Genomic DNA, 25320 nt, shown 5'->3' on the forward strand with positions numbered 1-25320 from the left:
ATAATTGAAATTAGGGTTTCTAACCATCAGAGGTGTGAAGTTCTGGAACAGCCTTCCAAGGGGAGCAGTGGGGGCAAAAGACATATCTGGCTTCAAGACTAAACTTGGTAAGTTTAGGGAGGGGACGGTATGATGGGATAGCCTAATTTTGTCAATTAATTGGTCTTTGACTACTAGCAGTAAATATGCCCAATGGCCTATGATAGGATGTTAGATGGGGTGGGATCTGAGTTACTACAGTTAATTCTTTCCTGGGTGTTTGGCTGGTAAGTGTTGTCCACATGCTCAGGGTTTAGCTGATCGCCATATTTGGGGTCGGGAAGGAATTTTCCTCCAAGGCAGATTGGCAGAGGCCCTGTGGTTTTTCGCTTTCCTCTGCAGCATGGGGCACAGGTCACTTGCTGGAGGAGTTTATTACAGGAGTGAGTTGGTGAGATTCTGTGGCCTGTGTTATGCAGGAAGTCAGACCAGATGATCATAATGGTCCCTTCTGACCTTAAAGTCTATGACTCTATCACTCTATGAATGGGATCTCAACTCTCATGCTTCATGGCACACACTGACATCTACCCAATGGGGGTCAGGAAGGAACATTCCCTAGAGGCAAGTTATCCCATAAAGGAGGCCTTCTTACGTCATTTTCTGAAGCAGTTGGTATTGAACTGGATGGAGAACTGTGCTGATCCAGGCTGTCATTTCTTCTGTTTCTGTAATAACATAGCCCCTTTTAGATTTTGTCAACAATGCATCTTTAAGGGAACACACTAAAGATCCTACTTTACCCTTTTGTCAACCTACACAGTCACCCTGTGGTTCCTCTCCCTGCATTATCATCACAGTATTTGCACTGTGGCTGTCAGGAATTAACTCATCTGAGGTGAGAGACAGTGGGGTGGTATCTCCTTCCCTAGGTGTGTGCAAGATAAAAGCACCTTTCTCTCTCTCTGTCACATCACAGTGAAGACATAGCTGCAGGAAGGGTCATTCAGTTAGCACCTCTCAGCACTGGAGGAGACGATATGCAGCGGAAGATGATATTAAAGATAAAGACCTGTTGGGCTGAAACATGAAATGGATTTTTTCTCCTCCCCTACAGTGTTGTTTTGTTTGTTTTAATCTCCCCATCCCCGCTCCACACACACACACACACACACACACACACACACACACACACACACACCCCTAGCTGTGTTGGTTGGGAGTGGAGGGGGAACATCAAACCCCTTTTTGCCAGTATAACTGCCTCTGCACAGGGGGGTTCAAACGTGAGGTGTGAGATGCTCAAGGTGGTGAGGTGCTTGTAGCTAGACCAGGGGCACTCAGCATTTTCCAGGTGGCTGCAAGAGGAGCACTGGAGACATATCCCCCATGCAGAGCCAGAAAAGGAGGAGTGGTCGAAGCTATGGCTCAGATACTGTGGTGATGAGATCAATATGTTGCTAACAGCTCATGCTTCAGGGTTTCAGCTGGCCACCTGCAGTGGTTAGAGAGGGATTTCCCACCTAGTAATGTATTTGGGGTGGGGACGGTATTATTGCTTTCCTTGGAAGCACCAAGGATGGCCAGGGCTGGAGATGGGGCATTGGACAGGATGGTCCAGAGCTCTGAGGTGGCACCAAGCACTTTCTTTCTCAATTGCTTGGCTGGCTGGTTCTTGCTCACATGCTCAGGCTCTAACTGATCACCGCAGGTGGGGTTGGGAAGGAAATTCCCCCCAGGTCAGGTTGGCAGGGACTCTGGGGAGTTTTCCCCTTCCTCCACAGTGTGTGGTTGGGCTCACTTGCCAGGATTATCTGGTTCTATCTCACTTCATCACTTCCCTGCCATTGTAGGGGCCTTGGGTACTGGTGCACCTCAGTCTCTCCTATTCTCCGCCTGTGGCACATAATAGTCAAGTCCCCTGTGGGCTGTAAAACATAGGTCTAATTTCGGTTGCTGGGTTTCGTGTGTGGGTGCTAGATGGTGTTGGTGGCCTGTGATGTACAGGGGGTCAGTGGTTCCTTCTAGCCCCAAACTCTATGACTCTAATACCTAGAATGATAGATGACTCTGCTCACCCACTGCGCAGCTGGCTGCACGTGTGGCTCTGATCCTGATGAGGACCATATAAATACATCAGCAGAAGCAGAAGTAAGCTGCACACCACACAGGCTTTATCTGTGCATCTGTGCACAATCATATATATAAATGAGGAATATGGGGGTTACAGGGTGCTCCCCCAAGGTACACAATTTCACAACCTGCATTCTGTTCCTAGTTTTGCCACTGGCCTGCTGGGTGACCTTGGGCTCTGGTGGTGGGGGAAGGGTCCAGAAAACATAGGGGAGTTTTCTTGCTTTAAATCCTAGCAGAAACAAAACTCCCTGTAAATTTTGCCACAAGATAACCAAGTGAGGTCAACACTGGACCCTTCCCCCACCACCAGAGCCCAAGGTCACCCAGCAGGTCAGTAGCAAAACTAGGAACAGAATGCAGGTTGTGACATTGTGCACCTTGGGGGAGCACCATGTAACCCCCATATTCCTCATTTATATATATGATTGTGACCTTACGCATAAAGCATGCCTTGTAAGATATCAGGGGCAAGGTTATGATCTGTGGAAAGCCATTTCTCGATCCATATATGTATATAATTAATGCATATGAAGTTATGAGAACTGCGTTGTATGGTTGTGACTAAAACATGTTGTAAGTTGGGGAACTGGGCAGATATTAGCTCCCCAGAGGCAACAACAAGGAAAGTAGCCAACACCCGAGCGGGGTGTCAATCCACCCATCAGCAGCCTTTGTCCAGCAAGAGAGTTGCAATGCAATGACTCACCTGCATGGGGCCACACCAGGGGAACTGCTCAATAGTGCCCACCAGACATGCCTGGACTTGTGTTCTCCAAGCTCATAGACTGAGGGTGTAAAAGAGAACACAGGGGCCACAGGCAGGGCCTTTCTCCTTCACCCACCTACACTGCAAGCAACAAGGACACTCTGAAGAAGACTGCAGACTCCAACAGAGGGGACTGGCCCAGGTTTCAAGGGTGAAATCTGTGTACTATGAACTGTAATATCCAGTGGGGTGAGAAAAACTGCTTAGTCTAGTTGTTGCCCATCTAATCGAGTTGAGAGTTTAGACTGCGTGCTTATATTTTATTTTGGTAACTAACTCTGACTTTTGCCCATCACTTAATATCACTTAAAATCTATCTTTTGTAGTCAATAAATATGCTTTACTGTTTATCTTTACCAGTGAGTTTGCCTTAAGTATGTGGCAAAGCTGCTCAGGTTTGCAAAGGCTGGTGTACATCCACTTTCCATTGATGAAGTGGTGAACCAATTAATAAATCTGCATTGCTCGTCTTGAGCAGTGCAAGACGGTATATTCCTGAGGTACAAGGAAAGGAGCTGGGAGGATTTGCCTCTGGTGCCTTTCTCTGTGTGATTCATGAGTGGCTCTTGGAGCATTCTAGCTGGGCATGGAGCTCTGCATGCTGTTGTGCTGAGTGATCACAGCACCTGGAGGGGTTTGCTGCTGATCACTGGCAAGGCATTGTGAGAGACAGCCCAGGCTGGGAAGTTAAGGAGATACAGCAGTCCAGTGGTCCCAAGCTGCACCCTGGGAATCCCATCACACAAGTCTCCTGAGCCCTAGGTCAGTGAGCTATTCACTAGCTCCCACAGCCTGCCCGGGCCTTTAAGAAGTAGCACAAATTACTCCCTGCCACCACAGAGCCAAGAAGCCCAGGTTGGGCCTCTGAGGCCCGGCTCCTTCCACTGCCTCCTTTCAGAGGGGCACCTACACACCACACCTTATCATGAGCTGGGCCAATCTAACCCTTACAACACTTCCTAGCTCCAGTCTGCCCTGCCCTCAGTGCTGGTGCCATGACAATTCTCTGTAACTCTCCACCTGTGGCTGGGCCACGTGAAAATTTCTCCTTTAATGTAAAAAAAAAAAAAAAAAGGCTAAAATCTAGTATTTTATTGTTTTTTTAACTGCTCGGGATTTATCTTTATTAACAAACAATGAAAGTTTAAGCTCCGTGGTCTCAAAGTGCTATGAAGAGCCCAGGAAGCCCTTCCCACTTCAGATATATGTTTGTTTTGAGCTGCCAACTTCAAGAAAAAGGCCAGGAAGAGGCTAGAGGGTAGTGGAGGGGGACAGGCACAGTGGAGGCACCTCAGTAGATAAAAGGAAAGAAGGCAGATTCATTCCGAGCTGAGAAGGGTCTTGAGCTACCAATGAACAAGGGTGGGTGCTGCCTGCACATTCACTGCTCCTCTGACTTACAGAGCACAAAATCTTGACACTGCTTCAAATATTTAACTGCTTTAAATTTGCTGATAATGAGAATTACCAGGCTGTCGGCAGCGTATCTTGGATACTGCTTCTGGTTAAGTCTGACTCTAAAAATCCTCTTCAGTCAATCCTAACCCTCCCCACACACCCACACCCCTGGATAACTCCACCATCTTCTCCCTCCTCAGCACCCTGGCCTCACGCATCCTCTTGCCAGCTGTCAACAAGGCTGGTGCTTTCCTAGTGTCACATTTATCTAGCAGGAGGACCCAGAGTACTTTGCAGGTCATCACTTCAACGAAGCAACCTATGGAGGCTATTGCAGCAGCCATTCTGCACCTGCGTGGCTACACTAGAGTGGGTGGTGTGGGTGTGGGTGTGTAATCTACAAGAAGAAATATTAGGTGAGAATAATCGAAATCACCCGAAGTGGAATTAAGCCAGAGCTAACAACCCCACTCTTACAAGAAGAGCCCTGGGATCTTCAATGACCACAAGCAGTCAAGGTGCTGATTTTATACCAACTCAGAGGGGATTGCACCTCCAACAACACATCATCCTCTCATGCCATTCAGAGGCATCAACTAAGTACTCAGAGGGAAGAATAACACCTATTGATTCATCAACACCCCTTTCATTCAGCTTTCCCGGGAGGTTTCCAATCCTCCTACAGATCAGGCCCTAATCAGTGCAATGTATGAAATAATAACTAATTGTATCATGGCAGTGCCTCACCATGCTAGGTGCTGTTCAGACATACAGCAAAAGACAAAGCCAGTCCCAAAGACCTGAAAGTCTTAGGCCATGTCTACACTGAATTCAGAGGCATAACTGCAGCATGTGTAGACCCACCCGGGCTAGCTCTGATCTAGCTAGCTCCAGTAACAATAGCAAGGAAGCTGCTGCAGCATGGGCTGTACAAATTGTCACAGTTCTGGGCAACTGCACCTGTGTTTCCCCTCAGTGGTCCAACAAGGGCAGCCAGGCTCAGACTTCCAGCTCCCCAGCCATTGCCTTTTTAGATGGAGACCCGTGTCTCGCACCCTGGTGACTGGGATATTCCCAGGGTGCCCAGCTCCCTGCCTTCACTGTGTTATTCCCAGCAGAGGGCAGGCTGTCCGAGCACACCTGCTCACTTGCTCTCCAGAGATGGTTATCAGAGAGAGCTTGTGGTTATTGACACCACACAGGGGAGTACCGGGGAACAGTAATACCAGAGGGAGCGTTCTTTAACACTGAATTCCTGTGTAGACGTACCCCTATATCATGCCGTTTCTGAGTATCCCCAACTATAAAGCTGGTCAGATGCTTACTTCATATGGGGAGCCAAGACATGTAATATCTCCACAGCACTTTGAGATCATGAGATAAAAAGGGATGTAAAAGTGCACACCATGCACCAAGTTTCTCCCTACAGTATGCAGCTGCGTATCAGTATCACTTCTGCTGATATTAGTTCAAGGTGATACAACACACAATGCATGGGAGGAATGAGAGCCTCAGGTTTTTACTCATTTCACTTGAGCATCTCTCATTAGAGCATGATAGGGGCATACAAGGTGACAGACATTTCTACGACCTCAGCTTTAATGTGATGGTAGAGAGAGATCCTTTGAGAAAGCCCTTACCATGGTGTCTTCTTGGCACAGAGCATTCCACAGAATCACAAAAGCACTAGAGCTGCTCAGGAAATCATCTTTTCCCCCCATGGAAATTTTTACTGTAATGCATTTCCTCTGGTTTTTGTCAAACTTTTTCCAAGTTTCTATTGAAACTCCCCCATAAATATGTTGTTAGCCACCAATTATCTTTTTTTTTTTTTAGTTTAAACACAAAACAATTTTGGCTGACAAAAAAATGACAATTGATCAATTTCAGCGGTGTCAATTTTTCAATAAAAGCCTAAGGCTTTTTGAGGAGAATGGATACTTTTCCTACACATTTTCATCTAACTGAAAAGTCATTTTCCATTGGAAAACATTTTGATGGAAACATTTTGACCAGCTCTTAAAAAATACAACCAACAAAACTCCTTGTTTACTGGTAGTTAGAATTCCTCCTTGCTTGTTCACTCTTTGCATAAAGTGCTTTCTATGGTATGAATCAGATCTGTGAACATGACAGTGACTTTTTTTTTTTTTTTTTTTAAAAAGCAACAACAAAAAAAGCCAACCACACCATTCTTAAACGTATCAAAATGCTCTCTGGGCAAGAGAAGGAAGATTAATCTATTTATTTCACTTACATCTCTAGCAGAGTCAAAAAAGAAGTGGAGTGACTTCTACCAAGGCCACCTAAGAGAGGCAGTTTATGGCCAAAAGGCAGGGTTGGCTTCTTTTCAAGTCTGCCAAAACTGGAAGGGAAATAAATAAATTAAACTTCCACTCTTGCCCAGAGATTATCCTGATACATTGAAGAGACGCTCAACAAGTCTTTTGTCTGAGTTAAGGAACAGACCAGTTGGGAATCGCTCTCTAAGACACCTCTGGTTTATATGTTGTATTTCAGCAGGAATTTCTCTGAGTATAAGGGTGCACTTCTAGGAGAGTTGGAGAGTACATTCGAGAGTGCACAGGAAAGAGGGCAGCATGCCAGACTAAGAATATGCACGAGAGCATGTGGATAATGCTTGTGAGAGAGCATGGCAGTTAGCACGAAAGAGCAAGAATGTGCTCAAGAGAGTAGGTGGAGCGAGCGGGCTAGCATGCAAGGATAAGAACATACACAAGAGAGCAGGTGTGTAAGCATGCAAGAGGGGACATGAACGAGGAAGTCCGAGATATCGCACACTCGTGCAACAGTAGTGATGTATGTGAGACAGCAAATGTGTAAACATGAAATGTGCGAGCACAGAAACATGCACACTAATCCACATGCTCTCTCACGTGAGAACCTGCACTTGAAAGCACAGGAGTTAAGAGTGAATGCATGCAGAAGTAGGAAGGTATATGGGTTACTGTGCACTCATGCAACCTATGGAGCAACAGAGAAGCCTACAGCAATAATAAATAAATAACACCCAATCTCCCAGCAAAGACGCTCCAAAGCACGAACCAAGTTCCTGATGTTACATTTAGAAGGGATTTATTTGTACAAGTGAAGCTTTTAATCTTGGTTGTAGCAAAGAGGCACAAAAAAGACTTCAAACCAGAAATGCGTGTTTGATGAACGGTTGAACGCCAAGCAGCATCCAATTAGAGGCACGGTGCTATAACATGGCTAAGATGAAATGTCACACTCCCGAGGGGGGTGGGAGAGAACAAGCAGTTTCCCTCGCTCACAGTAAAAGGCCAACTCCTGAGAGGCTCAGTGGCCAGGGGCAGCGGGGGAGTGCGGGCAGCCTGGGGCCAACAACAAACACCGCAGAGACAAATTCCACAGCGCAACTTTTCCGCCAAAATCTCTAGCTTCCTAGTTAGGTCATGGTAGCAGGAGATCAGCCCAAGGGCCTGGGATCTTTCATGCTCCTTGAATAGGGATTTGTAAAGAAAGATCGCTGGGTGGGGAGAGATGACACTCTATCTTAGGTGCATATCTGGCACCATTATCGGCATGCCTCATAATCTTTAATGAGTTTACCCTGCCAACATCCCCAGGAGGCCAGATACAGATGGGGAGCTGAGGCAGAGTAGGGTAGCAAAGCCAGGACTTCCATGGATTGCACCCTCACCACTAGACTATTCTTCCTCGCTGCACTGAATGACAGCTCTAGGGCAGGCACAATTAAATGGTCAGAACACAGGATTGGGAGACCGCAGCCCTTAAGGCTCTTGAGTCTGAGGCCAACTCCCTCTTTGGCTTTGAGCAAGTCACTTACCATCTCTGCTTCAGTTTCCTCATTTGCAAAATGGAGATGATAACCCTTACCTCCCTACAGGGGGTTGTAAGGAGTGAACCATATTTTCAGAAGGGATTTGAGGTTGTTTGTTGTAAAGGCTGGCTGAGATTTTCAAAGTTTCCTAAGGGATTTGGACACCCTAGTCCCCAAAACTTTAATATTTTGAAAATCTCATAGTGAAATCCCAACAAGAGCTTTGCCACTGACTTAAACAGACACAGCATTTCCCCTTCAGCTGTCAAGTGTAGGGGGTCAGCGTGTGCCAAATCCTCAAGTCCTTATCCAGTGTTGACTCGGTCCTTACTCAAGTAAAACTCCCTTTCCAAGACACAGCCCTACAGAAACAGAAAAAGGACCACCACACTCAGGTGGATCCCCATCCCTCAAGTTAAGTCTTCAGTGGTCAGTGTGGGACCACTGGGCTGCCATGAGAAAAGTAGCATCCAGGCCTATACAGGAACACCACAACCGGACAGAGGATCAGAAACAACTCAGCAGCTGGGCTCAAAATATATTCTGAGAAGATGGAAGGAGATCAAAAGCAACCAGCTGTCCGCACTCCTAACCCAGCAGTGCTCTGGAACTACTCCCAGAAACACCTCTCCTCATCCATGATGCTTGAATCCAGCTGTTAGCCCTGCAGGACCCCATCCTGGGGAGGATTTTCAACTGGTCTCAGTACTGGCTTCATGCTGGTCTCAGCCGAATGAATGAACTTCACAGAGGCGGGGTTATATTCACACTGAGTGCTTGTAAAATCCACGCATCACATCTTCTAGCTGTGTGCCCAGGGTCACTAACCCTACTGCAAGTGCCTGTGTGCACTTATTATCCTTGTTAACCAATCCTAGCCTCTTTCCGATGCTGGGTATCTCGATCCATTCCAACGCTCTAAGCCTTGTGGAACGCCATCTACCTGCCTAGGTAAGTACATAGCCCTGTCGTACCCGAGCACCTCACAGACATCTATGAGGACATCCTCACAACACCTCTCAGAGGGAAGGGTTGTCCCCCTTTTACAGAGGGGTGAACTGACATTAAGAGACATCGCCAAGGTCAGAGAGGGAGTGTGTGGCAGAGCAGGGAATTGAATCCAAGTCCCACTCCAGTTATCTTAACCACATGGGCCTCCTCCTGGTGCCATTTGAGTTTCCTTTAACCTGCTCTCTGACCAGGAGCTTTTCCATCTTAACCCAGCCCTGATGCCTGTGAGATTCGCTCCAGTTCAGAAGTGCTCCAGCACAATGCAGCTTTGTATAGTTATGTTTCTACACAACTCATCTCAAGCCAGCTACGAACTCAGCAGGCCTCCGACTACCCCAGATGCCCACTATTCTTCAGCCCAGCTTATTTTGTGTTCCCAGCTGTCAAATGGCAGCCTCTAGAGAGACTCCTAGACCCAAAAGAAAAGCTGCAAACTCCATTTCCCACATTGCTCCCTTACACAAGTGGCATGGCCTTTGCTTGGGAAAACTGGGTATAAAAGGGCGGGGAAGAGGGAAGGAGACACATAGTGGATTTTGAGAGTGAATTACACCAGTTATTCATGTCATCTTCAAGCCATTTTCTCTCCCATTCCTGCTGCAGGAGAGCAGTTCTCTGTGACAGCGGATCGCTCCTTCTGGTTAACAAAGAGTTAAATCGCCTATTGCAGCTGTGTTCCCCCCTCCTCATCAGTCTGTTTAAATAAACATCCCAAAAGAGCTGACTGAAGAGGGAAGCAGAAATGTTGAGATGCCGGATTTACAATCAGGGCAAGCGGGCAGGTCTGTTCTGTGTTAAAAGGACCCTGAATTAAAACCTCAGCTCCTTCCTGGTTCACAAATGGCTTCTGCCCTGAAAACATGTCACTTAGGAAGCCGCCTGTACTGAATGCTCAGCTGTCTCGACTTAGGATATGTCTGAAGAGCAGCTGGGAGCCTGCTTCCCAGCCAAGGTAGAGAGAGAAATAACAGCATAGCTGTGGGTAGCCCGGGCAGCGGCTTGGGCTAGCCACCCCAGCATACACCTGGGGCGCCAGGCAGGTTTGTACTCATGCATTGGTGCTGGAATTATGGGTGCTGCTGCACCCTGGCTTGAAAGTGGTTTCCATCATATCCAGGGTTTACAATTTGGTTCAATGGCTCTCAGCACCCCCACTATACACATTGTTCCAGCACCCCCTGTATCCGGTGGCTAGGTCATGCTGCCGCTATGGCTATATTGCTAGCTCGAGCAGAGCTAGCCCATCTCTTCACCCACCACAGGACGCATGCTCCCAGCTGCAGTGTAAACGTACCCTTAGACAGCTGCTTCACCAGAGAGACACCCCAGCTGAGAAGGCTCTTGCTTTGGGAAGGCTGTTACACACCTGAATCTCAAACACAGATTTGAAAATCATCCACTGGGACCATGTTGTTCATGACTGATCGTTAAACTCTGAACCTGATATGTGTGTGTGTGTGTGCACATGCACACGTCCCTGTGGATATGTAACGTGCAGAGGATGGGGTTTGGAAGGAAGGTTGATTCTTTCAAGAGGGAGTTTAGGGAGAAAACTTAGCTATGAACGATCAGTGCAAAAAGGACTGGTGCATAAAACCATCGACACCACAGTGCAGAATAAGAATACTCCCAGAGTAAACGGTGTGCAGTTTCCTATAAATGACATGGTGCTGGATTAACTCTGGCCCCGTAAACATCCTTAGACTTATCACTCTGTGGTACCAAGACTGATGACAACCCCAGGAAGCTGCTCATTAAAAGCTGAGCAAACGCAGTGACCCATTAGATGAATCTTTCTCCTGAAGTTGCGGCTTCTCCTTCTCTCTGCTCCAGTAGACAGCAAGACTCTGCAATCACTTAAACCTCCTAGGAAGAGGGTTAATTTCCCTGGATAGCCAGAGTGGACATTTGTCCTGATGCCTCTGTTCTCAGAAGCGTTTCACGCGCAAGCTACATGAGTTCAGTCTGGCAGTGATTGCTCAGGATGACAGGATATAAGAAGTGGAGGCAGCTGACTAGACTCCTCTGCCTTACGCTGCTGATTAAGTAGTGGGGCTTTCAGTCTCCATCATCATGGCGAGGTAGCGAGCGACCCGTCCTGTGGATCTACAGCGTGCTAACTGGCCATGCTAGCGCGCTCTGACGTACTGCACAGTGCACAGGGTGAGTTAGTGCGCGGGAAGCTAGCGTGCTGTAGAATGCTGGTTTGCCACGCGCTAACTCACCATGCAGACAAGCCCTGGACTCAGTCGTATGATTCAGAATTCCCTTTCCTCTCCTACTAGGCATCCCGACCCTGCCCTCTTTCCTCTGCTGCCTTCCAAGGAGAAAGAAAAGACAAGCACCTCCTTTCCACTGCTATTTTAATGCTGGCCCCTGGGACAGATCCCAGTGTGATCCACGTCGTGGATATCTATTTTAGATTCTTACATGAGCCCCGTCACAGTCATATCTGGACACCTCACAATCTATAATGTATTTGTTCTGACAACAGCACTGTGAAGTAGGGCATCACTATTATCTGAGACACAGAGTGTCTGGGGGAAAAAAACACACAGAAGTCTGTGGCAGAGCAAGGAACTGAAGTCAGGTCTTCCTAACCCCAAGCTAGCACCCTCACTACCAGACCATCTGTCCTCTCAGAAGGGACAGAGCGAACTGTTGCAGCACAGAGCAAGACAGAGCAGGGCAAGCCATCATGGGGTTTACTGGAAAAAATATTTGACATTCACACTGCAGAAGGACTATGCAAACTATACACCACACACAGCACTAGTGAAACGCAGCCACCTCTGGGGTGGGGGACAGCAGCGAAATCAGCGTATGATGCATTGCACTATAGAGGGTGGGAAGGAAATTTTGGCCCAGGACACCAAAACAGACGTCTGTTCTTCAGAACAAGTGCCTGGGGATCTTTTGGGCCACATCTGCAGTTGGTGGAAATCGAGCAATATCCACCACCTGAAAATTTGCCCAGTTGCCTCAACCGTGCACAGGTGACTTAAACCGTTACAGTCTCACGCCCTTTGTCGTAGCCACACAATGTACTGCACAGATTTCTATTTACCTCTTTGAGAAATACGAAGGGCAGAGCTGTTCCTGTGGAGATTTGAACCTTGGGCTGCTCTTCAGTAAGTGCTTGGAATGCTAAACCCTCCCTTTCCTCTCTGCACCCAGACTGCTGCACAGCCCCTTGCCCACAGCACCCAACTGGCTTTGCTGGACCTGTGGCGCTAGGAGGAAATTCTCCATCTGGCTCCATCTCTACCATCTCTGAGAATACAATAAAGACAAAAGCAACAGCTACTAGCTGTCCCGGGCCTACGAGCCCACAGAGCTCTTCATCCAAAACTCCCTTGGCTGGCTGGTGAGGGAAACAGTTTGGCAGTACTGAAATCTTTGCTCTGTCTCTCCTCTCCCACCCCCTCTGCCTGCCTCCATGCTCTCCTCTTCGGAGTCTTACTGCCGCTCAAGTGGAAATTGGTCTCTGGGGAGGAGAGGGGGCATGGGATTTTCAAATGCCTCTTTTTTGAGCTGACAGCAGCCCTTTCAGCCCAAATGTTGCTCAAAAAGGTTCGTGGAGACAGATATGTATTTTTATGAGCGCCCCAGAATGAAATCTTTTTAAAAGCTCCTTTTCTTAAGCACTTTGAAATAATTAAAGTCTTCCATCAAATTACACCACAGATCTCTCTATGAAAAGCCTTTAATTTCCATCCACATAATGTAACTTCATCCAAAAGAGGAACTCTGTGGGCTTTTTTTTTTTTAATATTATTTTTTTTAAAAATATCATGCTGGGAAAATTTAATTTGATTTTAGCCTGACTAGAATGTTGGACGATGCAACATTCTGTCAGCAGATCACAGCTGCACTGGTAAATCACAGACCCACCCACTTCTACGCGTCATGTTCAATCAGTTCAGGGCCTGCAGGAGCGAAGTCCCCAGTACGCACATAGTCCTGTAAGGGTAACCCAGAGTCACTGGAAAACTTGAGCATCAGATCCTTCCCTTAGAGACGCCTTCATCCCAGAGATTGAGGCAGGCCAAAAAGAACAAAGGTCTGGCAAGTGCTCACTCACAGCAGAAGAGTCAAAGTTTAATATTTATTAAAATAGGTTGAGGGTGGGATGGGGAGACCTGCCAGTTTAACCTCTGCTTCTTAGGATTTGTCTACACTGGAGCAGATCTAATGTGTCCTAGCTTTGGTCAAGCTAGTGCACCAAAAATAGCAGCATAGCTGGGATGGGCTAGTGGCCTGAATATGTACCTATCATCTTGGATGGGAGGGATTGTACTCAGGGCAGCTAGCCCAGTCTGCTGCCTCACTCCTACCACAGCTACACCACTATTTTTAGCTCACTCAAAGCTAGCACCATCATGAGATGGTGCACAAAGCATGAGGGTTGCAACCCCGGGCCCACCAAAGTCAATGAGGTCAGGATTTTGTCCTGTATTAGCAGCAGACTGCTCCACAGGCCCTATTTGTATTAGAAAAAGGGCTGTCTGGATTTCATTGTCACTCATGCTCCTGGACTGTAGTCACTTAAAGACTATTTGGCGTTACACAGATGAAGGGCTTGGCTACACTGGAGGGTTGCAGTGCTGGTGGTGGGTTTACAGCGCTGCAACTTAGTAACTGTTCACACCTGCAAGGCACATCCAGCGCTGCAACTCCCTGGCTGCAGCGCTGGCTGTACACCTGGTCTGCTTGGGGTATAACGATTGCAGCGCTGGTGATGCAGCGCTGCTCTGCAGGTGTGGCCACCAAAAGCGCTGTAATTGGCCTCCAGGGTATTAGGAGGTATCCCAGAATGCCTGTTCACAACAAACCGGAAGAGTGGCTGAACTCCAGGCTCCCCGGAGCTGCTTATCTAAAAAACAAACACAGCTCCTGTTTGCTCGAGAAGAGGCAGGCAGGGGAATTGCTTTGGAATGTTCACAGCTGTTTGCTTGAGTAAAGAAACCACACGGCAGAGAGGGAGGGGGGAGACCGTGTTGGAGCTCGGAGTGCATAATTTGTATTTAGTGAATAAGAGAGGGGTGGGGGAAGGGCTCAAAACTTTTAAAATGATTGCAGGTTTGTGTTGTGTATGTTCCAGTCCTTAGAACTTGCAAGGCAGGGAGCTGACAGCTCCAAAAATCCACTCTCTCTCTCTCTCTCTCTTTCCTCCACGCTCCCCCTCACCCCCCTCTTTTGAAAAGCACTTTGCAGCCACTTGAACGCTGGGATAGCTGCCCACAATGCACCACTCCCAACAGCGCTGCAAATGCTGAAAATGTGGCCACACTGCAGCGCTGGTAGCTGTCAGTGTGGCCACACTGCAGCACTTTCCCTACACAGCTGTACGAAAACAGCTGTAACTACCAGCGCTGTACAGCTGTAAGTGTAGCCATGGCCGAAGAGTCTGCTCCTCAAAAGGGTCGGGCCAGCTGTGTGAGGTTTATATATTAGCATCTCAGAAGGGCGAATTTCAGAACACTGAAGACTGGGATCCGGAGCGCAGGAGAAGGCGTCCAGAGGCTGCTTTCTCCTGTGCTCATTAAGCTGTGTATTTCCAAACAGGAAAGAGGGAACCATCCACCTACACGGTGCTCCTCACTGCGGTAGCAGAGCACCTGCATATTGGGGTGACTCTACTTTCCCGGAGTGAGAAGGAAGCTGGGGGAACAAAGCGAACATTTTGAATTGCATCAGACAAGCAAGAGGAAGACCAAAAAAAGCAGGAGTACAGGGGGCAATAATCACCAGAGACATTCAAGTGAAAGGTCGCCAAGAGTTTGATCAAGAGATGCCCGATGCTAGATCCCCCCTCAATATAAGCGTCAGGAGGTGGCCTCCTAAGGACGTGGGGAAATGCAATCCCTTCCCACCCTCATCTGAAATAGCTTGGATTTGCCAATTTTCCGGGTATGCTAGAAGGTCCTGTCCTCAGACTATCTTAGATACTTATGTGGTCCCCATTACAGTGGTATCTGAGCACTTGAGGTTGGGTAGCACTTTTATCCCCATTTTACAGATGGGAACTGGGGCCCAGAGAGCCGGACGTGCCCAAGGTCACAGGGGGAGTTTGGGGTAGAACAAGGAACTGAATGCATGTTTCCCAAGTCCCAGGCTGGCACCCTAGCCAGGGATCATCCTTCCACTCCACTCAGCCTCTGAGGAGAATTAGGTGAAAGCAGAGCACTGGCTCATGCCTGAGGTGTTGCGATTTGTATTCAGACCTGCTGCTTGGTAGGAGTAAGTGAGTGATTGCAGCTTGTCTCTGACTTTGTGGTTGTCAGCACAGGACAGAGCGCTCTGAGCCAGTGTGTGGACACTCTTTATGGTCTCAATGAAACAAACAAACATGAGTACATGTAGAACAGACTCTCATTATAGCCGGTAGGTCCAAAAGCAAATGAGAAGTCTGGAGAATCCCAGCCTGCTAAGAGAGGCAGCGAGGCCTACCTGACAGAACCCTGGACTAGCAGTCCAGATACCTGGGTTCTATTCCCAGCTCTACCTGTGGGCAAGCCACTGCCCTTCTCCGTGCCTCAGTTTCTCCACTTGTAAAAAGGGATAATGATACTCCTTTGGGAAGCTCTTTGAGCTCTGCTGATGAAAAGTGCTAGATACGATTAGAATAAATGGGGATGGTACCAGCTTGGGAAGCAAAACTCTGATCGTCCCGCTTAACTGCATCCTTCAGCAGCCAACAGGCTGTGATGCTGAGCATTGTATCTTTCCAGCAGTGGTATAACCTTCCCCTCAAATGCTGGGTGGCACAGTAGTGAAATGAACTCCTTTCCCAGGATAGCACCCTAACCACTAGGCAAGTCTCCCTTTCTAAAGGAAGCTGAAGTAAAGTCTTCACCTGGCAAGATCCACGGGGGCACCCTGGTGGTGGGAGTGGTCACAGTATGTGTCTAGCTATTAAAAGGCCAGGAAGAGAGAATGGTGTTATGGGGCGGCGGGAAAGGTCTTGCTCTGCTCAGAGAAAGGTATTTTAAACACCTGAATACTGCCAGTCACATCAGAAATGACAGGTGAATGGTGCCAAATCTAAAAGCCTAATGTTAGGTACTTACCTGGTCTCCTTTACTGCAGTATCTCAGTACCACACACTCTAATGTATTTAACCTCACACCCTGCCCCCCACAGTACTATTCCCATTTTACAGATGGGGAACTGAGGCACACGATGGCTAAGTGACTGTACAAGATCACAAAGGAAGTCTGTGGTAGAACAGGTCTTCCAAGTCCTCAGCTAGTGTCCTAACCACTAGACAATCCTTTGTCACCTCACTGTCAAAACCACGTACACATTGCAAGAAGAAGAGATGGAGGATAAATAGTTACAACACAATGGAGCAGAATGTAGGTAGAGTAGAACCTCGGGAATGGAGGTTGTTGTTAACTCTGAAAGTTTCGTAACTCTGAACAAAACGTTATCGTTATTCTTTCAAAAGTTTACAGTTGAACGTTGACTTAATACAGCTTTGAAACTTTGCTATGCAGAAGAAATATGCTGCATTCCCTTTTTATTTGTAAATAGTTTATGTTTAACACAGCACTGTACTTGCTCTTTTTTTGGTCTCTTTTTTGCCTTTTTCTCTGCCTGATTGCCTACTTCCAGTTCCAAATGAGGTGTGTGGTTGACTGGTCAACTCGTAACCCTAAGGTTTTACTGTACTGTACTATAGGAGATGTCAAGACCAACCACTGGCTTTGCAGGACTGGTTGCCATTAGCCCCAAGAGAGGATATGGGTGAATGACTTTGGGACCATCACTTCTCTCCCCTGCTACACCTCACCAACTTGCACCAAATCGTCTCCCAAAATGCAAGCCAAACCTTTGGAAGTTTGGAGGTGAGGAAGGAGAGGACACGGGGAAAAGGCAGGGTGCCAGCGTGATTACCTTGCTCCCACCTCCTCACTTTCACTCTTCCTTCTGCACTCTCAGGTCGCATATAGGGCAGAGCGATGGAATGCCAGAAGAAAACTCTCTGGTGGTAGGTGTCTCCAGAGCAACCAGAAGCTAGACACAAGAGGTGATTCTCCAGAGGTTTCTAGCTCACTTTCACAGACCCAAGAGGTATGCATTGCTTGGCTAATGGGTTGTGACATTTTGGCAGCATCACCAAATTGCAGTGCTGCACCTCTCCGAGGTTCACATATCAGTAATTGCGAACACTGTGAGACTAAATAACTGTGTGGGATGAGGCCGTGCCATCCTTTGTAAAGTGCTTGGAGAGCTACAGCTGCAAAGGGCTGTAGAAGAACCAAGTATCAGTTAATGTTAAGATTCTAGGATGCATTGCAGGGATAGATGTAGTTTCCTGATTCAGTGGGTGCAAGGATAGGAGGCAAGGGAAGGGTTTGTGGGGTCAGACAGGTCCCAGGCTTGCAGTGATGCTACCCTCCTTGTGAGGATCAGGGGCACGCTGCCCTGCGTGCACCTCTGGTCCCATCTCTCCCTGAGCTGCAGCCCCACTGCTGAGGGGAGCAGTATCCCTGACTCCACTCCTATCTCCGGGTTCTCAGCCTGGCGGGTCACCTCTGGCCTGGTGTGAGGATGCCAGCAGGTCTGTGAGTCACTTCCCACACCAGCACCAATGCCCCAGGTCACAACACCATTCGCTCAAGTTTGGCCCAACCACCCCTCTGCCAAACCAGTGCAACTGCACATTGGCTAAGCCGGGTCTGATTTCTGTGGGTGCAACTTCATACACAGCCCCCACTAATGCCATCCCGATGCACTCAGAACATTCAGTTTTGGGGGCAGGAAAGCTGTTCTGTTGCAGAATGCATGTCTGTAGGGACCCTATCCTGCAACTTGTGAGCACTCTAGCTGCCATCCAAGCATTTAGGCACATGCTTAACTTCAAGCTCACAAGCAGGCTCATTGACTTCAAACAAATTACTCTCGTGTTTAAAGTGAAGCATGTCCTGAAATGTTTGGCTGGATCGGAACCGGAGCACTCACATCTTGCGAGAGGTAGTCCATATGCTGCAGAGCATACACGTTGGGTGAGCCTTTGCTCTGTGCCTTTTGTATGACAGTGAGTTGGGAAAGCAGTCAGAGCCAGAACCTATAATTTACTGGCCTCTATGGCTTAATCTCAGACCCCCACCAACGTCATGATTTTATAGCAAGTATTTGTGATTCAATTTCCCTTTTTATAGCGGTATTAAAAAAGGAACGTTTTAGAATCCTTCATGAATTAAAACAACCCAGAAGCAGAGGCCTACATGGAGGTTTTGACAGACTTGCATAATCTGCTTGACACTGACAAAAGAGGGGATGTAACTGTTCCTTTGGGGGCAATGAACTAGACTCATCCTTAGCATAACTGCACCAGTCACTGGAGTGAAAGCAGACACGGATCTGGTTCATTGGTCAGTAACACCTGGCTCCTACAGCGGCCAATCCAAAACGCAGTGAATTGAGTGTTTCCATTGACTTCAATGGGTTTTGGAGCAGGCCTGTCAAATATTGTTCATCCATAGGCTTGTGAAAACAGCAAAACTTCCCCACTCATCACTCTCCCATATTTTCTCCACATCCTTCCATTCAAAAGCCCTGCTCCCCTCTCCCAGCTATGCCACCATATGCCCCCATTCCAATGTGCTCTGCCAACACGCCTGCTCCCATTTTAAACCCGCTCCTCTACCACATTCAGCTTTTAAACACTGACATGCAGAGATTGCAGCCAGAAGGAACCACCATCATCATGACATGCATCGGCGTCGATACACACACAGGTATGAGAGCTGGCTGTGGCAGCAGAGAGCAGGAATCTGGATGTCAGAATAACTCCCCTGAAGTCATTACAACCTATTATTAAGCTGAACCTGGGGGCTCCTTATTACTTGGGATATTGACCCAGCAGCAGCCATTGCAGTCTGCCAAGTAGGTTGGAACACAAGGACCCAACCTGTCGATTATGATAGTTTGCGTTACTTCAATCTACCGCATGAAGGTGGTAACAGAGAAGGGCCCATATGCGAATAATCATAAAACCTCCTTCTTGACCCTGAGATCACATCCTGGCTGCTGTCACAGACAGTGAATCATCCTGTGTTGCTCACATCAAGCTAGCTGAGTAAAATCATCCCTAACTTGCAATCCTTACAACATATTTGACAGATAGCAACCATTGCAGCTACCTCTGGGGTGTAGGGTAACCGCCAAGTGGAGCACAGCCCCCTACACGAGAGTATCGGAAGACGTAGCTGTGGCCAAAAGCACCTCAGCAAGCTCCTAAACATAGTGAAAAACATCAGGGGATCTATAATGTCCATGCTGCCCTTATGGAAAATGTCCAGGCTGCCCTGTCATAAACAGATAGCTAAGGGTTAATGTTCTTTTACCTGTAAAGGGTAACACCAGTAACCTGAAATACCTGACCAGAGGACCAATCAGGAAACAAGACTTTTTCCAATCCGGGTGGAGGGAAGTTTTGGGTGTGAGTTCGTTGTTCTTTGTTTTTGGGTCTGTGCCCTCTCGGCTCTGAGAGTGATTTTTCTATCTCCAGGCTTTCTAATCTTCTGTTTCCAAGCTGTATGTACAAGGATAGTAAGACAATAGGTTTATATTTTTTTTTTTGTATTTACATGTGTGTAGTTGCTGGAATGTGTTAAATTATATTCTTTTTGGATAAGACTGTTTATTCATTTTTTTCCTTTAAGCAATTGACCCTGTATATTGTCACCTTAATACAGAGATCCTTTTATGTCCTTTTTTCATTCTTTTTATATAAAGCTTTCTTTTTAAGACCTGTTGGAGTTTTTCTTTAGTGGGGACTCCAGGGAATTGAGTCTGTAGCTCACCAGGGAATTGGTGGGAGGAAGAAGTCAGGGGGGAAATCTCTTTGTGTTAGATTTACTAAGCCTGACTTTGCATACCCTCTGGGTGAGGGGGAAGAGAGATTAGATCTCTCGGTACTTGTGTTTCCAGGACTGGAAGCAGGGCATCTCCTAGGGTCGTCCAGGGAGGGGAGCCTGGGAGGAAGTAACAAGGAAACAAGGGGAGGGGGTTATTTCCCTTTGTTGTAAGACTCAAGGCATCTGAGTCTGGGGGTCCCCCAGGGAAGGTTTTGGGGGACCACAGTGAGCTAGGCACTGTATAATTCCTAGCTGGTGGCAGGCAATTACCAGGTTCAAGCTGGTAACTAAGCTTGGAGGTTTTCATGCTAACACCCATATTTTGGACGCTAAGGTCCAGATCTGGGAAGAAATGTTATGACATGCCCTTACGAGGTAAGGGCCATGGAATTTAATAGAGAGTGATGAGGTTTCTGTAGAATATTTAAGGCTGCCTACAGGGTTCTACATATGCAGTGGGGTAGCCGTGTCGGGTCCAGGATATTAGACTGACAAGGTGGGTGTGGTAACATCTTTTACTGGAACAAATTCTTTTGGTCAGAGAGACCAGCTTACACAGAGGTGAAGAAGAGCCTTGTGTACACTTGAAAGCTTTCGCTCTCCCCAAGAGAAACTGGTTCAATGAAAGCTATTACCTTACTTGCCTTGTTTCTCTCTAGGATTCTACAGCAGGCATAGAATTAACCAGTCAAATTCTACAGGCTGCAGTGAGGAAGTGGCATTCCCACTCGGCTCCCCATATGAAGTTTTCACAGGAGGTGCAAGGTCAAACGTACGCCCTTGTTGGGGGATAGCCTTTACAGGCAACAACCCACACTGAGCCTCCAAGCTTTCTCCCTAAGTATGGCAGTTCCCAGTGTTTCCCACAGGAGCCCGCAACCCCTTGTTCTCTCTGCTAGGAAAGTCACATCTATATTTCTTATACCTTAGTGGAACTATCTTGCCTCCCTCTGCCACAGTGAGTCAGCAGAAATTACTCCCCAGATTTATTAAAATTTAAATGGTGGTAACGTAGCACACACTCACCCGTGGGTTACTGTAGCACCTATAAGGCTCACTGAGCTGTACAAACATACAAGGAAAATAAAGTCCATGCCCCAAAGAGCTTGTAATCCAAGGATAAAATGAGAGCCAGGCAAACTGTGGGAGAGCATAAGGTACCCATGAGACAATTATGATGAGAGAGGCAACAGTCACAGATTTATTGCAGGGTTCCAACTCCTGTAGACAAAACAGAACAGTAGAAGATCCCTGCAACCCTCTGTGGTTTCATAAATCCTGGCACCCCTGCTACAGCTGGCTTGAAAATTACTAGAGAAACAAGTTAAAATGTTCTATTAAATTACATCGTTTTTCTGAGTCGTTTCCACTAAACACCTTTAATCTCATTCTGATTAAATTCTTGAAGACTTTTCTGTAAGGGGAGTACTGAAATCTGTGGGTTTTTTAGTTATTATTCCTAGAAAGGTAATTAGAACCAACCAACAAGCAAACCATACAAAAAAATCAGTCAAACCACCGGTGGGTTAAGATCATACGCACAGCCACAGGATACTGCTGCAGCGGCAGGGAGATGGAGCCAACTGAGTCAGGTAGGATGTGCCATCAAACGGCTCTAGGGGCTTCATTTGCGCCGATTATCATTTCAGACAAAGGGAATAGAGAGTAGGAGTTGGCATGTCTTGGCTGCATGCAAATGTGGCCTAGTGGGAGGATGGGAGTAGGGTTAGTAGGTTGCCAGAATGGGATAAATTCATCACAGTTCTGACTGGGGAAGGTTCGTCAGGTAATTTAATTAATAAAGAACATTCCCATTCATCAACATTCAAAAAGTCAATAAATACTAAAAACCTCAAGCGGTAATTACTACGGCTTGTTTGTTTGATTTTGTTTTTTTCCTTTGACAAATGGGATAGAACTGAGGATATTTTTACCAAATCAGTGGAAATAGCAACACCAGGTGATATTTATTAATAAGAGGCTGGAAAAAAAACTTGGCCACTCTCCCTAGGATTTCACTCCTCAGATTTTCATTTTCATCAATCAAAACGAAATATGCAGAGTGGATGGTGACAGATTCGCCTTCCCCCGCCCCTCTCTATTCCTTTAATGACTTTGCCAAAGGAGAAAAATTGTGGCCAAGAACAGCTATATTTGTTGTTTTAGCCTGGTGCTATATTTAGTTATAGATGTGATATAACTTGTGTGATCGCCTTCCGTTTCAGGAATGAATTACACAATCAACTGCCACCCCATGCATCCGCCTACACCAGTTATGTTACAACATAAGGGCCGGACTCTGCTTGCAGTCACTGCCAGGTATAGTGCTGGCGACCGTGAAGAATCCCAGTGAGACAATGCTTATTACTCGAAGCGATCTCGGTGGAGTCGACAAGACCACTCATTAGCATCAGCGCTTGTGCAACTCGTGCTAAGAGACTGAGAGTCTATGCCACCGTCTAGGGGCTGGTCCATGGAAGAAGTTTTTGAAACTGCTATAGCTGCCCGCTAAGGGGCTTAAAACCTAGTGCTCTGCATGGTTGAGCCCCACTGACCACCATAAATGGAAGAGACTTTTGCTTTTACTTTCTTTTTTAATATATTAAAAAATATATAAAAGCTGAGATTGTCATAAAATAACAAAACTCCAGGATCTGGGGTGTTTAGAAAAAAAACACTCCTGGTATTGTGAGACTTGTAAATCATGAGACATGGCACCAAGATCCCATTAGAACACAGTTAGACATTTTAGTGTAGGCTGAGTATAATTGCTTCCCCGTGACTGGATTCAAGCCTTGTGCTGTCCAAGGATAGCACTCTGTTACAAGGACGTGGCTAAATCCTGTCTACACTAACACCTTAGTGCTGTGTTGAAGCTGGGTTTCCTGGCCCTGTGATGGCTGTTGCCCAGATAGGATTTAAATCCTTGCAATCAGATCTGTGTGGCTGGATTCCCTCACCAGCACAGGTTTCTGCTGAAATCAATGAGCTCTGTATTGGCCTAGGGAGCAGCCCATGTGGGTGAGATTGCAGAAATAGGGCTTAAACCACTGACCTCTCTTCCAAAGAAAGATTTTCACCTGCATACACTGAAGGGCAGGAGGGGTTTCCAAGACACAAGCAAGCAACAGGCACACACATCGTATGGTATAGAAATTAATACAAACAGCAGCAGCTCTGAGTTAAGTCCAGACACAGAGAGAGAAAGAAGGGTGCTGATTCCTGCATGTCACATGGACACACACAATACTTCTGACTGCTTTATGGGTTAATCAAAGGCTTCAGCTCTCAGCCCTTCCAGAGACTCCACAAGGGCAATTAATCACAATAATTAATGTTACATGGATGCCAGAGCCCACTAACAATCAAGAAGAGAAGAAAGCTTTCCCTAACTTCTAATATGTTACCTTTTACTAGCTCTCCCAGAACAGATCGTCTCCCACCAACAATAAAAAAAATCAGATGTGGATTCAAGGCCATATCATGTCCTTCATCATCTTCCCAGCTGGAGAAGAAACAGCCTTTTGTACATCTCTATTTGCTTTGTGCATTGCATTTCAGTTACCCAACCAAAAATAAAGAGTGCGTGGGGGGGGAGGGGGGCGAGGAATAAGGATTAAGAAATAAAACTTTACTGGTTAATTTAAAATTATGCTTTTAAACAAAACCCTCTGGATTGGCAACCATGTATTTCAAGATGTTAAAAGATGGAAGAACACAAGAAGCACATGGAGGAATAAACAACCTCATCTCAGAGTGTATATTTTGTCTTCATTATGTCACCGAGAAGGTGTTAATATACAACGTACAGTGTATTAATCACCCCTCTAACTTCCAAATGCGAAATGCTTCATTAACACTCATGTTGTTATCAATTAGTTTGCTGCATTGGAAGGAAGGGAGGGAAGGCAGCTTTTCTCATGAAAGCGCACTGTGTTTTTGAAAGTCTCAGGATCAGAAAAACCAGTCTGGGTGAAACTCTTGCCTGTCTACCACATACAGAGACCTGCTGCTGCTGAGATGCAGAACAACGTTGAATTGACATGGCTATATGACATGTTCTATGGTGCCCGGGATAGACTACGGGTAACTTTTTCTAAAGCACCTAAAATGACTTTGGAATCTAAATCCTATTGTCAAAAGTGACTCAGGTACTTAGGACCAGATTTTCAAAAGGATTCCGGTATCTAAAGATACAGATAGGCTCTGACCAGGTCAAGATTGGGTAAAATTTTCAAACCTGCTTAAGTCCCATTTTCAAAAGTAACAGGCATATATGGGCCTAAATCACATAGACTTTCAATGAGAGACTCTTACGGGTAAGATTACCAGTGGCATTTGCAAACCTAAAGATTCAAATAAGTGCTTTTGAAAACTAGCCCTTTAACAGGTAAGGTGCCTGTCTGCAACTTTAGGCACCTAAATACCATTAGAAATGATAGTCTAGGTGTCAATGAAGGCCAATGGGATTTAGGGTCATAAGTGCCCAGAGTAAGTAAAAATAAATTAATATTTTAACCTGATTTTTTATTTAAATTAACTACATTTTTAAATGACCTATTTAAAATTAAATGTGAAAATAACCTCTTCATTCCAGTTCATTCAATTAGTTTAGTTAAAAAGCTATAGAAAGTTGAAAAAGCAGGAAACTTGTTTTTTTCTTCCAATTTCTCAATAAATACTACATGGGGAGAGGATGATATCTACGAGTTCTAAAATCTTGGAAGACACGATGACAAGAAACAATCAACCAGTTTATTAATTACAGGTAATATTTCCTCTCTTTAATAACTCAGTTTTAAAAAGCTTTTCATGTATCTAGCATATTTAAGGTAGTTTTATGTTACTACTAAAAACAACTATTAAAATATTGTTTTGTGTATTTAATTCAACTCCAATTTCCATCCAAATAGACCCTGACACAAAATCATAAACATTAATCTTCTAGTAAATTAAAATGCATCATTCACAATTTTCTAACATAATAAAAAATGTAAAAATTAAGAATCTGAATAAATGTATGCTAAGCTATACAATGCCCTAAATAAATGTGTGTAGATATAGAAAATCCTCTTAGGTAGGAAAAAGTAGAAAATTTAGTACAAAGGTTACATTTAGTTGCAAATATATATCTAGATGCCTGTTGCTTTAGAAAATGGCACTTAGGCACTTTATAATATTTTAACCTTAACCTGTTAATGCTCCTGCTGTTCCAAAGCTCGACCTGGTCCCACTTAGACACCCAAGTAAATGGCCAGATTTTCAAATGAATTCAATTCAAAAATCAAATTGGGTGCTGAGCTCTTTGAAAATCTGCCTCTTTTTTGAAAGTCCAG

General features: G+C 46.1%; 1 protein-coding gene and 1 long non-coding RNA gene across 5 annotated transcripts in view; one reads left to right on the forward strand and one right to left on the reverse strand.

Annotated features, from left to right (window-relative positions):
- Positions 1-25320, reverse strand: part of GRIK4 (glutamate ionotropic receptor kainate type subunit 4) — a 318605-nt gene that overhangs the window by 221593 nt on the left and 71692 nt on the right. The window contains exon 2 of one of the 4 annotated variants that reach the window (XM_050921937.1): positions 635-707. The exons of 2 other annotated variants lie outside the window; for them this stretch is intronic. The gene's annotated coding sequence lies outside the window, so the exon portion shown is untranslated. Of the gene's footprint in view, positions 1-634; positions 1160-25320 lie in introns of those variants that run through there. One more of the 4 variants, XM_050921935.1, reaches the window with a different exon arrangement.
- LOC127033785 (uncharacterized) lies at positions 18-24536 on the forward strand. Its single transcript, XR_007769213.1, has 3 exons — positions 18-107; positions 17061-17192; positions 22210-24536. It is a non-coding gene; the product is annotated as an uncharacterized LOC127033785 (long non-coding RNA).

The sequence above is a fragment of the Gopherus flavomarginatus genome, chromosome 13 (assembly GCF_025201925.1).
Source record: "Gopherus flavomarginatus isolate rGopFla2 chromosome 13, rGopFla2.mat.asm, whole genome shotgun sequence".
Lineage (NCBI taxonomy): Eukaryota > Metazoa > Chordata > Testudines > Testudinidae > Gopherus > Gopherus flavomarginatus.